The sequence below is a fragment of the Microcebus murinus genome, chromosome 11, assembly GCF_040939455.1.
Source record: "Microcebus murinus isolate Inina chromosome 11, M.murinus_Inina_mat1.0, whole genome shotgun sequence".
In the NCBI taxonomy this organism is placed as follows: Eukaryota; Metazoa; Chordata; class Mammalia; order Primates; family Cheirogaleidae; genus Microcebus; species Microcebus murinus.
The window spans coordinates 41,639,725-41,653,171 of NC_134114.1; the positions used below are offsets into that span (position 1 = coordinate 41,639,725).

The 13,447-nt window shown below is 38.6% G+C and overlaps 1 long non-coding RNA gene across 1 annotated transcript in view; it reads left to right on the forward strand.

Annotated features, from left to right (window-relative positions):
* The window catches only part of LOC142873791 (uncharacterized), a 39,257-nt gene that overhangs the window by 23,091 nt on the left and 2,719 nt on the right, over positions 1-13,447 (forward strand). The window contains exon 2 of the long non-coding RNA XR_012921766.1: positions 10,163-10,316. This is a non-coding gene — a long non-coding RNA (uncharacterized LOC142873791). The remainder of the gene's footprint in view (positions 1-10,162; positions 10,317-13,447) is intronic.

The following is a 13,447-nucleotide window of genomic DNA, read 5'->3' on the forward strand; positions in this document are numbered from 1 at the left end:
TATAGGGGAAAAGTTGTGATTATATATCCTTTCTTTTGTTTTCTCGAACTTGCCATTTTAAAATTGCCTGTCTCCCTTTCTTCTTCTCATTTGGAGCTCTGTAGCCCTTGCTTCAACCTTGAGTAATTAATTGATCTTGGCACCTGCTGCATGTGGGTGTTTCCTAATTGTTTTCATAGGTTGACGCCGTTATTTCCTGGATCTTGTGATTTTAAAAACATTACTGTCTAGTTCTGCCAGGTTGGAGCAGAGTCTCAAGTAACTACTTACAAGAAGAGATAAAATTTCTCATTTCTCACACATGTAAATTTTTCTGTTGTCTTCAGATTTTGTTGATAATTTGACTGAGAACAGAATTCTTCATTGAACCCCACCCACTTCTCTCAGAATCCTAAGTCATGGCTCCACTATTTCCTAGCATTCAATATAGTAAATGAGATGTCTGTTCTCTGTCAAATCTCATTTTGTCTGTTTTTTTTTCCTGCCTTGTTTCATCATCATAGTTTGACCCCCAATAGAAATTTGTTCTCATTTTTGCTCTAAAATTTCACAGTGCTATGTCTAGGTGTTGTTCTTTTAAAAATCAGGTTCCATGGCATTCTAGTAAGCCTTTTCAATATGAAATTTTGTGTCTTCCTTTGGCTAGGGAACTTACCTTTTAAAATTTATTTGATAATTTCTTCACTTCTATTTTCTCTGCTCTTCATTTTTGAAACTCCTGGAAGTCAGGTATTAAATTGCTTGGTTGCAAACCTTATCTTTCTTTTCATATTTTTACTCCCTTGTATTTTAGAAGCATAATGGATTCTGAAACAAGACTGCATGGATTCAAATCTCATCTCCCACTTACCATCTGTATGACTCAGGGCAGTTTCTCAACCTTTCTTGCTTGTATATCCTCATCTATGGAATGGACTAATAGTGACGTGTTCCACGGGGTTGTTCAGACGACTAAATGAGTTACTACATTTATCACAGGGCCTACCACATAGTAAGCACTTAATAAATGTTAGTTATTACTGGAAATAGTGTAGCATGCTAATTAAGTTCATGGACTCTAGAGGTAAACTATCTGGGTTCTAATATTGGCTCCATAGCTAAGTGACCTTGGGACAGTTGCTTTATGCCTCAGCTATAAATAAAAACAATATACTATTATCTAACATGATAGGCTTGCATGTCAATAAAGTACTTAGAACAGTTTCTGGCTATTTGGAAAATGTAAACTGGCCAGGCGTGGTGGCTCACGCCTGTAATCCTAGCACTCTGTGAGGCTGAGGTGGGAGGATTGCTCAAGGTCAGGAGTTCAAAACCAGCCTGAGCAAGAGTGAGACCCCTGTCTCCACTATAAATAGAAAGAAATTAATTGGCCAACTAATATATCTAGAAAAAATTAGCCGGGCATGGTGGCGCATGCCTGTAGTCCCAGCTACTCGGGAGGCTGAGGTAGTAGGGTCGCTTGAGCCCAGGAGATTGAGGTTGCTGTGAGCGAGGCTGATGCCACAGCTCTCACTCTAGCCTGGGCAACAAAGTGAGACTCTGTCTCAAAAAAAAAAAAAAAAAAAGAAAAGAAAGAAAATGTAAACTATTTGGAAAAGTTCTTTGATCTTATCTTTAATACCTGATAATAATTTTTATATTTTTAATCATATTTTTTCAATGATATTTTTAATTTCTAAGATCTCTTTCATATTCTCTGACAGTTCCTTCTTCATAGCATCCTGTTCATGCTTTGTGAATATGTATCTTCTCAAATCTCTCTGTAAATATTGATTCGACATTCTATTCCCAGAATAATCTTAATTCCTTTCTGAGCAATTCTTAAAATGTGTTTGTTGTCTACTTTTTCTGTCATTTAGAAGTCTGTCCTAAAAGGCCTGGTAAGCTTTAATCGGTCATTTTGTGTTTCAGAACCAGGTCAGATGAAGGCTGACCTGGGGTTCTGTGGACTGGAGTGATGTATGTTAATAATTACTATTGCTTTGGAGGGAGTGGGTGAGAAGCTAGACATTATGTTGGGTAGGCCCCAAATTCCAGGAAGCGGTGTATTTTTCTTTATTATGACAATATTCACACTGTCTGCCATGGTTCTCCCAGACAGTTTTTGTTCCCTTTCTTTAGAGAAGACCCCTCATGTCTCCCCTCTGGGATAAATGCCTGGCTTCTGGCTGTCAGGATTGATGGGTTGAGGAAATCAGCTATTCTGTATTCAGATCCTCCATTAGGCCCCCATTTTTCACTCCTACTTCTGGGTCTTGAGTCTGCAGCCTTGCCAGTGCTCCCCTGGCAGGCTGTGTGCTTCTTTGGTAGCAGCACCTGTAGCGTGGATGGATTCAGCTTCCTCCCATTCAGCCTCTGTAATAACCATCACCTTTATCTTTCTGCCTTCCAGAAACTTACTGAAATATCTATTCAGTTGAAAGCCTCTCTCCCATTCTATGTGTTGTTATGGGCAAACATATTTTTTATTTTTTTCCTACTGATCGAATCGGGACTTGGGACGGAGAGGAGATAAATGCATAAGTCCAGTCTGCCGTATATAATGAGCACTGTTAGAGATGCGTTTCAAAAGGATTCCTTGGTTGACCTCAGCCACATTTTGACACACTTTGGTTTCAATGAGTTAGTCCCCGAAATAAATCATTCCCCCAAATAAAATATGGTATGTAAAGAGGTATAATCAACTGTAAAGGCATTTTGTCCTAAGTTTGTAAATACTGAGTATAGTGGCCTCTCTCTGACTCTTGGTAACTCCTCGGTGTAAGGAAACTCTCCCTTGCTGGTTTCATGCTTTATTCAGTCTTCTTTTGATTATTGCAGTAACTCCAAGAAGACATAGTTCCAGGGATATTGGCAATATGCACATTTCTATTGCTAACTAACATTTCTCTTCTCCCTTCCCCAAATCCCTATCTAGTCTCTTATCCTGATGATATGGGCTAGATAACAAAGAACTTTCTAGAAACACATTTCATATAGCCTGGAAAAGAACTAGTTCTAAGAAACACAATAATTTTTTATTCTTTTATTGGAAAAAATGTTTTGGATATTTATTATGTATGAAGCATAGGAGACACAGTGGAGAACAGGATAGATATATTCCCTCCATGACATGGCTTCATTCTATACAATCCTTTTTAGTCCAGACTCAACTAGTTCTTACCAGCTTTTCTGACTTGAGCACCTCCCAGACGAATGTACTTCCAATCCCACCTTCTATTCTGAGAGGAAAAAGGAGCCAGTAAGAGTCCAACAGGAAAAAGCTTGGGTGCATTTTGCTGCTCCCACCAAAGGCTGTGTTATTTGTTCTCTTGCACATTCGTAGGGGCTTTCTGAGTGGCGGTTGATGAGAGGTAAGCAGAGTGTGTTCCCAGCTGAACTAAATGTCTTTAAAAGCTTTTAAAAACACTTTACCCAGCATTTAAAACTGGGCGTGAGAGGAAGGTAAAAATCACATTTTCTGGAACAGTATATATTAACCATCTCAGTTTCATCAGGGAACCTCTTGTGGTACTAACTCAATAATAGATACAAATAAAGTCAAGAAGTACCAACGTCACTGTTTCTTTATTATAGAATCCACTCACCTTTGAGTCACTCCAAAACTCCCTGTCACAAAAAGGAGGCAGCCTTAGAACATCACGTTTTAAATTCTGAGCACAGAGCTCTTCGGATGAGATAGCAGTTGTTTCTTCTTTTCCCAATGAGGCTGGCGGCCACTAGAGGCCCTCCGAGTCCAGAACTCAACAATGGAATGGGCATGCTAACCAGCAGCCGGCAGTGCAGTGAGTTGGCCCAGAGGTAACTGTGGGGCCGATTAATCAGTATGAAAGCACACATTTGCCCATCGTGCCCACAAGTGGCATGTTATTTATCTGCGACTTGCCATGTAGTCTTTAAAGGCTTCTTTTCCGTAAAGCCCTGGCTAACATCAACACTCATTTCTGGGTTCATTGGTTCACTTTTTATCCCTTTCCTGAAATTTTTTTTTCCTGAATGTTCTTCTGCTTCAAAACAAATTCTCAGTGTTTGCTGTCTCTTGAGAGGGAAATCACATCCTGGCAAAGATGACTCTGCTTTTTCAGTGCTGATAATACTCATTGTTATTCCGGAAAGGTTTGGCGGAAGATGCTTCACTGTATGTCATGAATAATAATGCTGAGGTTTTGATTCACTGAGTCAGCCAGGCGATTGAGGCTGACAAGCCTGGGCCATCCTTCCACAGTCTACCTTGCCTGTGCCTGGGCACTCAGAGGTCTAGTTATGGAATAGTCCAGGACAGAACTTAATGGTCTGTTTCATTCTGCACATAGGCTCCAACAGCAGGAGAAGACAGCTGTGTACAGGCTTGATTCTTTCAAGGCTGGGAGCCAAACAACCTGCTGAACATGCCAATGTGGCGTAACTGTGGACTAGAGAAACACCTTCAACCTAAATGGTCGAGGCCAGGAGTAAGGAGGGCTGAAGACCTCCCTACAACCTACCACCTCAACATTGAGGGTTTGTAATAACTCATTCCTCACTAAACTTTATCTCACTTCCAGAGTGTCTCAGAGTTAGCTGCCGGTCAACTCCCCTTTCAACCCATCTTCATCATGGCATCATATTATCTTCCCTACAATCTTCCCATACAATCTTCCCGGCATTGTCGCATCACTCCTCTTCTCTGAGTACTTTGATGACTCTCTATCACTATTTGGATAAGTCCAGACATCTTTATCATATTCCAGGTTACCTTTTGCTGCTTTCCCCAATCATAACTTCTCTAGTATATTTTTCACATTTCCTTTTTTCATTGGCTTTTCTGTCCCCAGCTCCTCTTTGCCGATGTGGTTCAACTACGTGGAATTCTCTAACAGGTTTCTGCAACAAGAACTCTAGTCAGAAAGTTCTGTGATACTGGGTTCTATGAGTATCTCTTTGAGTGGGAGTAAACCTAAGCCAAGAGGGGTCTTCCAGAGTAATTCCATTCTTTTTTTTTCCTTTTATTTTATCATATTATGGGGTTGCAAATATTGTTAGGGTTACATATATTGCCCCTGCCATTCCTCCCCTCGTCCCCCACCTTGCCAAAATATCAAGCGTGTCCAACCCCCAGGTGGTGTGAACTGCATCTATTTTGTAAGTATATAAACTTCCCCTCCTCCCCCCTACCATCTGCCCATCACCCAATAAAAGTTTTTTTTTTTTTTCCTTTTTTGACCTTTTGGTTACATTGTATATTTTTGCCTCTCCCTACGAAGGGTTAGAGGTATTCCCTTCCCTGCCCACAATGCTTGCCACAACCCTAAGATGTGTATCTCCTCCCACCCCTCAAACCCTGGTGAACACTACCACCTTTTGAGCACCATAGCTTTAATCAGTCAGTACCAATTTGATGGAGAGTAGATGTGGAGCCCATTTTCTTGATCTTGTGTCACCTCACTTTGGATAACAGGCTTAAGCTTAATCCAAGATAGCATAAATGGTGCTAGCTCACTGTCATTTCTTAGAATTGAGTAGTATTCCATTGTGAGCATATACCAAATTGTAATTATCCACTCATGGATTGACGGACACTTGGGTTGTTTCCATGATCTTGCAATAGTGAATTGTGCTGCCATAAACATTCGGGTGCAGATGTCTTTATAATAGAATGTCTTATGCTCTTTTGGGTAGATGCCCAACAATGCTATTGCTGGGTTGAATGGTATTCCTAACATGCTTCCCTGGTGAGGCTCTAAGAGCCCCAGGACATGGCAAATACACTTGGCTTCTAGGGAGCTGGGCTGCCACGTTTACATAAGGGTGTTTGTCCTTTGCAAGATACCCTAGAGCACTGAAACATTTCACCTTGCCTTATTACAGTGGAACTGAGGAGTATGGCTTGTAAACCTCAATGTTGAGAAATTTAAATATTAGTTTATTTTAACTTCCCTAAAAGGGCATAAAATTGTGATCATCTCAAGAAAGGAGAGTACTGGTAGATAGCTCCTTCTTTGACATTAATTGGAACTATTGATTCTATGATTGAACACATTATTCATGTCGTGTTTTGGATTTGCACTGCTGTCTAAGTTGCTTAGAAGAATAAAATTTTAAGAGCTTTTCAAGAGAAGAAGGTTTTTCAGATTTTTTATCATATTAGCCTGATTTATAATAGGATATCAAAATATCAAGGTTCTGATCTTAATCAAATGACCTTACTTCATCCTAGGGAAAAAATTTGGAAGTACCTGGTTCAGTTCTTCTCAAAACTTTTATTTCTAGTATGATGCTTTATAAGTTCATGGGCAAGTAGTCATTTTCAGGAATTTGATCTTGATTTGTATAGAAATGACCCAGCCATTATGACTTCCCAAATCTGCAAGAACATGTCTTGCACATTAACTTTGGTGAACTGTTCCCTATAATTGATTCCTTGTGCCTTGTTTCAGAGGGTCATTGACTACTTGCTATGTTTCTTTATTTTTATTTTAGCAGTCAAAGATTAAAATGAGCTATTGCTTACCACATTCAGATATGGGGATTGTAACAGAGCATAGTATTAATAGTTTGCTTCTGTTGTGCAACCTCTGATGCTGCACATCTAATGACCACTGAAAAGAGTCTGAGAATGAAATTTGTAATGATTACCACTGGCTGCTGTTTTTGTGAGGCTGCTGGGAAACTAAGTGGAAGGGAAGAGAGAAAACTAAAGCTTTTACATTTGCAAATTTAACATATGTATAGGGAAGACTTGTTTCAAGGCATCTATATACCAGCTTTTAACAATAATAGCAATATTTAGTGATATTTTAGGTGAGGATTTATATTTGGAGCTGATAATCTCAGGAATTATTTAGAGAAACACACACAGAGTATGAGATAGAAAACATGTAGCATTTGCCAGAAAGCTATAACTATATAACTATAACTCAGTAAAATGAGTTGGCTATCCCACATGAAAAGTCTTGGTTACTAAAGCTAGGATGTACTTATAAATCCAAAGAAGCCCTGAAGTGGACAAATCATTGCTGGAATTCATTACTTCTTTAGGCTTAATAGCTCAATTTCTTTTTATTATTTAGTGAAAGTCACCATGAGTTTATCAAGTGATTAGCTAAAAATCACAGATGTCATAGATTAATTTACATTTAAGGATAAGCCACATTGTTTCAAAAGCTTTCTATCTCCTTTATATAATACGTTTCTCCATCTTCTTAACTAGAACTCATTAGAGCCCAAATTAAAATCTCTTGGTAATTTGTATACTTAAAAATGGTTAAAATTTTATGTTATACATATTTTACCACAATAAATAATTTGTGACCGGGTGCGGTGGCTCACGCCTGTAATCCTAGCACTCTGAGAGGCCGAGGCAGGCGGATTGCTCGAGGTCAGGAGTTTGAAACCAGCCTGAGCAAGAGCGAGATCCTGTCTCTGCTATAAATAGAAAGAAATTAATTGGCCAACTAATACATATATAGAAAAAATTAGCTGGGCATGGTGGCACATGCCTGTAGTCCCAGCTACTTGGGAGGCTGAGGCAGGAGGATTGCTTGAGCCCAGGAGTTTGAGGTTGCTGTGAGCTAGGCTGACGCCACGGCACTCACTCTAGCCTGGGCAACAAAGTGAGACTCTGTCTCAAAAAAAAAAAAAAAAAAAAAAATTGTGAAATCACCTGGAGAGTATTAATATAAATAAAACCTAAACATCCAAGCTTTACCTGTAGACGATGGGATTTAATTACTCCTGCCTGCAAAGCCTACACATTCATTAAACATTCTACAAATGTTTCAGATGCCCCCACGGTTACTAATGTTTGACTCAGCTGATTCCTCTCTTTGCCGGCCGCTTTCCCTTGCAACTTATCCTGCACAGTGATGTCATGTTAAAACCCCAAACGTCTTTTTATAACATCACTCCCCTGTTCCAATTCTTTCACTTGCTCCCCATTACTGGACAGTTATCAACTGTTTAAACCAGGGGTCCTCAAACTTTTTAAACAGGGCGCCAGTTCACTGTCCCTCAGGCTGTTGGAGGGCTGTTGGAAAGTGTGGCACACATTCCACACATGCACACTGTGGGCCCAGGACTAGTCGGCTGCTAAGCAGGACAGGCAGCAGTGGCAAAAAACCCAGCAGGCCACATGTGGCCTGCAGGCCATAGTTTGAGGACGCCTGGTTTAAACAGTAACTTCTGTGAATGCTTAAGGCTCCATTGTACATAATTGTCAGAATTTAGTATCAATTTTAATGCTGGGAAAATATTTTAAATCTTCAAAACTGATACATAGCATGATATATGAGCCTGGATTTCCTGGGTCAGAGCTAGGTCCATGGTTTGTGAAATATATAGTTATCCATGGGGGATGAAAAATTTCTCACTTGGTGGTTCAAGTCTAGAAAACTGAAATTCCAGCATCAAGACTTCGTTTCTTTGGGTTAAAGAAGTAGATAATATTAAAATGCAAATATCCATGAGAGAGAAGTCTGACATGAATTGTCTTTCCTTTCTAGCTGGACCACTAACTGAAAGGAAGATGTGATGAGGCATTGGTAGAGAGACGGAGAACACTGGGCATCTCCAAGAACTCCCAGCATGAGAAGCCCATGCAAGAGAAGGAGTTGAAATGCTGGAAACCAGCTCTCTCTCCATCACCCTTTTCCTACAACAGCTTGGCTTTGAAGTATGTGTATATGTGTGTGCCTGCACTTGTGAAATCTGCGTAAGAGAGTGTGGAAAATATCATTTAAAACCACAACTCTCTTCTAAAAGTAGATAGTTGTCAAATAATAATACTCTAGTTCAAAATTTTAAAAATGAGCAATAAAGGGGAACCTCCTCAATCAAACATTAAAAAATACTATAAAGTTTCTAAAACTGAAGTATCATGGAAATAGTGTTGACATATACAGCAAGATAAAGGACCAGAGAATGTCAAAAGGCAGATTCAAGTATACAAAGATATATGTATATCTGTCTGAAAGGTCTGTCTGAAAAGCATCCAGCCATGTAATATGAAAAATAGAGACATTGTACATAGGACAATAACATCTCAGTCCCCTTCAAAGTAGGCACCTTGGGACTTCACACAGTTCTCCCAGCGTCTCTTAACCTAACCCGTACAGCATTCTCAGGTGTTCTGCTTGTTGCAGGCCTTCCAGAACATGGATCATTTTCAACAGATTCTCGACCACCTTTGAAGCCTTTGTGCCACACTTTTATGTACTGCATTCATTACATCATCCCCGAAAGCCTTCTGAATCATCTGAATAATTTTCACCGAGGAATGTTTAAGCTTAACGCAAAATTTGATGCAGATTCTCCTCTACTTGCTCAGTCATTCTGGCCACTCTCCTTGGCTGCCAGGCTACATTGATATAGTGCTAACCATTCTTGTTATATTAACAATGGCTGGGTACTTTCCCGACAGGACTCGTGTGTGTGTGTGTGTGTGTGTGTGTGTGTGTGTGTGTGTGTGTGTGTGTGTGAGAGTGTGTGTGTGTGTGTGTGTATGTATTATTTAGTAGATGATAAAGATGGCATAAAATCATGAAGCCATTAGAATGTAGAAATTATTTGTTGGCATAGGAAGTTAAAGTAGGAGTCTCTTCATTTACACATATAGATAGATATACAGATAATTCTAAAAAAAAAAAAACAATAAAAAAGGAATTATCTCCAGGTGGTGGTACTTTAGATAATTTTAATTTAATTATTTTATTTATATGGATTTTTAAAATATAAGTTATACTCATGTAACTTGTATAAAAATGCTTTATCATTTAAATGGCTGAAACTGAAAAGATTTTCTTTTTATATCAGAAGCTTATAACACAGTGATAATTTATTCTGATACTATTTTATAATTACTGCAGGGTTTGCTGGAGCTTAGACTGCTTATAAAAATAGAAGCCCAAGGAATATAGATCCACATCTAAAAAATGTGTTTCTAAAATCTCAAAGGAAGATTGTATAAATGAAGTAAATACTAGGTTTATAGAATAATATGAACAAAGGGATTATCCTCCAGTAAAGCAGGCACCGTAGGCGAGACTTACACAACTTTTATTGAGGCACAGGAACTATAAGCTAGGTTGGAAGAACTTATTTTATCAATATTTCAAGATCAAAGAGGTCAGAACAAGGGGAAAATAAAATTATTTTTTTGCCTGTAATTCTTTCTGTCCTTTTTCAGGAGCAACCAGGAATGATTGAAAATGTGCAGAGAATACTGTTGTTGAGGGTGGTGGCAAGGTGTCCGCAGGAGTGAAATGGCCTGAGAGCCCACACGAGGATTAAGGCAGCAATATTTCCCTGCAAGCCTGTGCTTCTATTGCTAAGGGGACTGTGTAAGTCAGATAAATGTTAAACTCGTAATTCACCCAGACACAGCTCTTATACCAGCCAGGCCAATCTAATTATCTCAGAGCAGGGATGATGGGAACAGTGCATGAGTGTGTGTTAGACAGTTTTCTACTAGCAAATGAGGCGAGGAATACAGAAATTCTTCATTCCCACGCATAGGGCAACCACATAGCTGTTAGCCAAGAGAGTTTCTAGCTTTTATCCCTCAGCCCAAATCCACCTTCCTGACTATGGGAACACTCTCCTTCTAGAGCAAGACCAAACTCAAATTAAGTTTTGCATATGCTACATCTTGAATCAAAATAAATGCCCTCCTATGTGTCACAATGGCTCTAAATAATAACAGCTAGCACTTCTTAAGAGCTTACAGCATTATTCTGAGCCATGCACAATTGTGAACTTACTTAATGCTCATAACTCAATGCTGTAGATACTGTTCTCATCTCCATTCCAAGTATAAGGACACACGGGCACAGAGAGATGAGGTAACGTGATTAAGATCTCACAGCTAGTAAGTGGCAGAGCTGGGAGACCAACAGGCAAAGCCTTCTCTTTAACCTTCACAACTGTATTTTGAGAGAAAAAATTGGCTTAGTATAAGCATATTTCTATTCACAAAGCTCACACCACAAAAGAAGATCAAATTAGCATCCTCCAATCTGCCCCAAATAGAGCAGAGGTTCACCTCCTTGAGTGTGGAGAGGGCAATGAGCAGGAAAAGAGAAGCAAGGATTGAGGAAGAATGAAGAGAGGAATGAAGGATTGAGTAATCAGGGCCCACATTTGAGAAACACACTGAGACATCCACACGATGGAATACTACCAAGCAAGAAAAAGGAACATATTAGACCAATACTTGAGATGAAAGCTCAAGTGTGTTCTGCCGAGCGTTAGAAGCCAGGCACAAATGGCTACATTCTGTATGATTCCATTTAAATGACATTCTGGAAAAAGCAAAACCTTAGGGATGGTAAACACTCCTTGCTAGGGTATGAGTTGGAGAGGGTGGGATGAATATAAAAGTGTATCAGGTAACTTTTTGGACAATAAACCAGTGTATGCATTTGTCAGAAGTCTCAGAAATGTATACTAAAAAGTTGACTTTTGCTGTCTCTAAATTATACCTTAATTTAAAAAAATACACACAGAGAGAACCCAGAACAGCTTCAAAAATACTGATTCTCTCATTTGGCATTCAGTAACCATTCAGGTTAGAACATAGCCCTGTTTGTGATGTATAGTGGGATGAAGCTTCTTTTCTTTTGACATTGGGTTCATTAGGAATTTCCTTTGAAAATTATGGCCTTGAAAATTGATTCTAGGATAAGGATAATAAAGTAAATAATGACGATAAGGAACTATAGCCTATTGAATAAATAAGAATATTAAGTCCCTACTGATACTAAATAAATGAATACCTAAATGGGGAGAAGAGAAAGCTCTTCTTTAACCATATAATTCAGTTAAAAATGTAAAAACAATAATGAATTTTTTAAAAAAAATCATCATTTAAAAAAAAATCACCATTTTGTTGCTGCCATAGTTATAATTGATACAACAAGAATCACCAATGGATTGTAAACGTAGTTGGTAAATGTTGGATGAGAAACAAGATATCTCCACATAGCCAAAAAAAGTATATTGCCACATACGACTTTTTAATTACAAATGGGAAGACAGTAACTATAAAATGTAAAAACCTTAATCAATGTTCAGTTAATATCACCAATACTGACACAAATTGACTTCACACACCCCTTGACATGATGTCAGGAGTACATATCACTAGGTAGTATTCTTGCTCAAAATGCATAACCTGAATCTAATCATAAGTAGAGCTCAGACAAACCCAAACTGAGGGACATTTGACAAAATAATTGGCCTGTACTCTTCAAAAATGTCAAGTTCAAAAAGTTAATAAAAGTCTGATTGAAAAAGAGGAAAGAGACATGACTACTCATAAAATGTGTGAATCCTGTGACTGGATTCAGGGCTGGGAAAAGAGCAACAAACGACATTATTAGGACAATTGGTGAAGTTTGAATATGGTCTGCCAATTAGGTAATAGAATTATATCAATGCTAAATTTCCTAAACTGGATAAATGTATTCTTGTTATATAAGAGACTATTCTTATCTACTTTCAAAAGATTCAGAAAAAATAATCTATAAATTTATGAATATATATATATACACACGCCAAGAATGATAAAGCAAAAGTGAAAGTGTTAACAATCAGCGCACTGAGGTAAAGAGTACATGAGATTTTTTTGGTATCCCCTTGCAATTTTTTTGCAAGTTCCAAGTTGTGACAAACAAAAAAGTTACCTCAAAATTCAAGATTCAGAGAAGTTAAATAATTTATTCAAGGTCGCAAAGCTGGTGCATGGATAGCATTAGGATTTCAACTCTGGGTGGTCTGATTACAAAGACCACACTCTGTCCCCTGAATTCATGCTGTTCCACACCATTAGTCAAACAGTCTGTCCCTGTGCCTCAAGTTTCACTTAGAGAGTAAACAGCAAAATGTAATGCTGTAGATAATTCATGTAACAGTTCTAGTGAAAGCAGCTTGGCCAACATTGGGAAAACGTGACAAAAATATTGAGATTTAAGAAGCTAAGGGGGAGGCAATAACAATAATCTGCTATTTTCATAATCATGGCTTGGTCAAATGAATTCATCTTCTGCATTCCCAGCAGGAAATAGCACAATAGCAGCTAGCTGTGGTAGGAGCGGTTCTATGTGGTCAGGTTTGAGGAAGCCAGTTATTCCTCACTAGTCTGTGTATGTGAAGGTTACAATAGCAACATCAGAAAAGGGAAAAATTATTTTCTTGAAGTTCTTCAACCTCTCTGAAAACCAACAACGATACTAAATAAAAGCTGGCATTTATTGGTACATACTATGTATCAGACACTTTCTGAGCACATTACCCATGTAAACTCATCAATTCATCATATAATGTGAATAATGTACTGTCATCCCCATTTTCCAGACGAGGAAACCAAGGCACAGAGAGAATAGTTAATTTATAGCTAGAAAGAAAGAACTAAGATTTGTTGGTCTGGCTGTAGAGTCTCTGCTTTAGACCACTACTCTTTGCAACCTCCCAG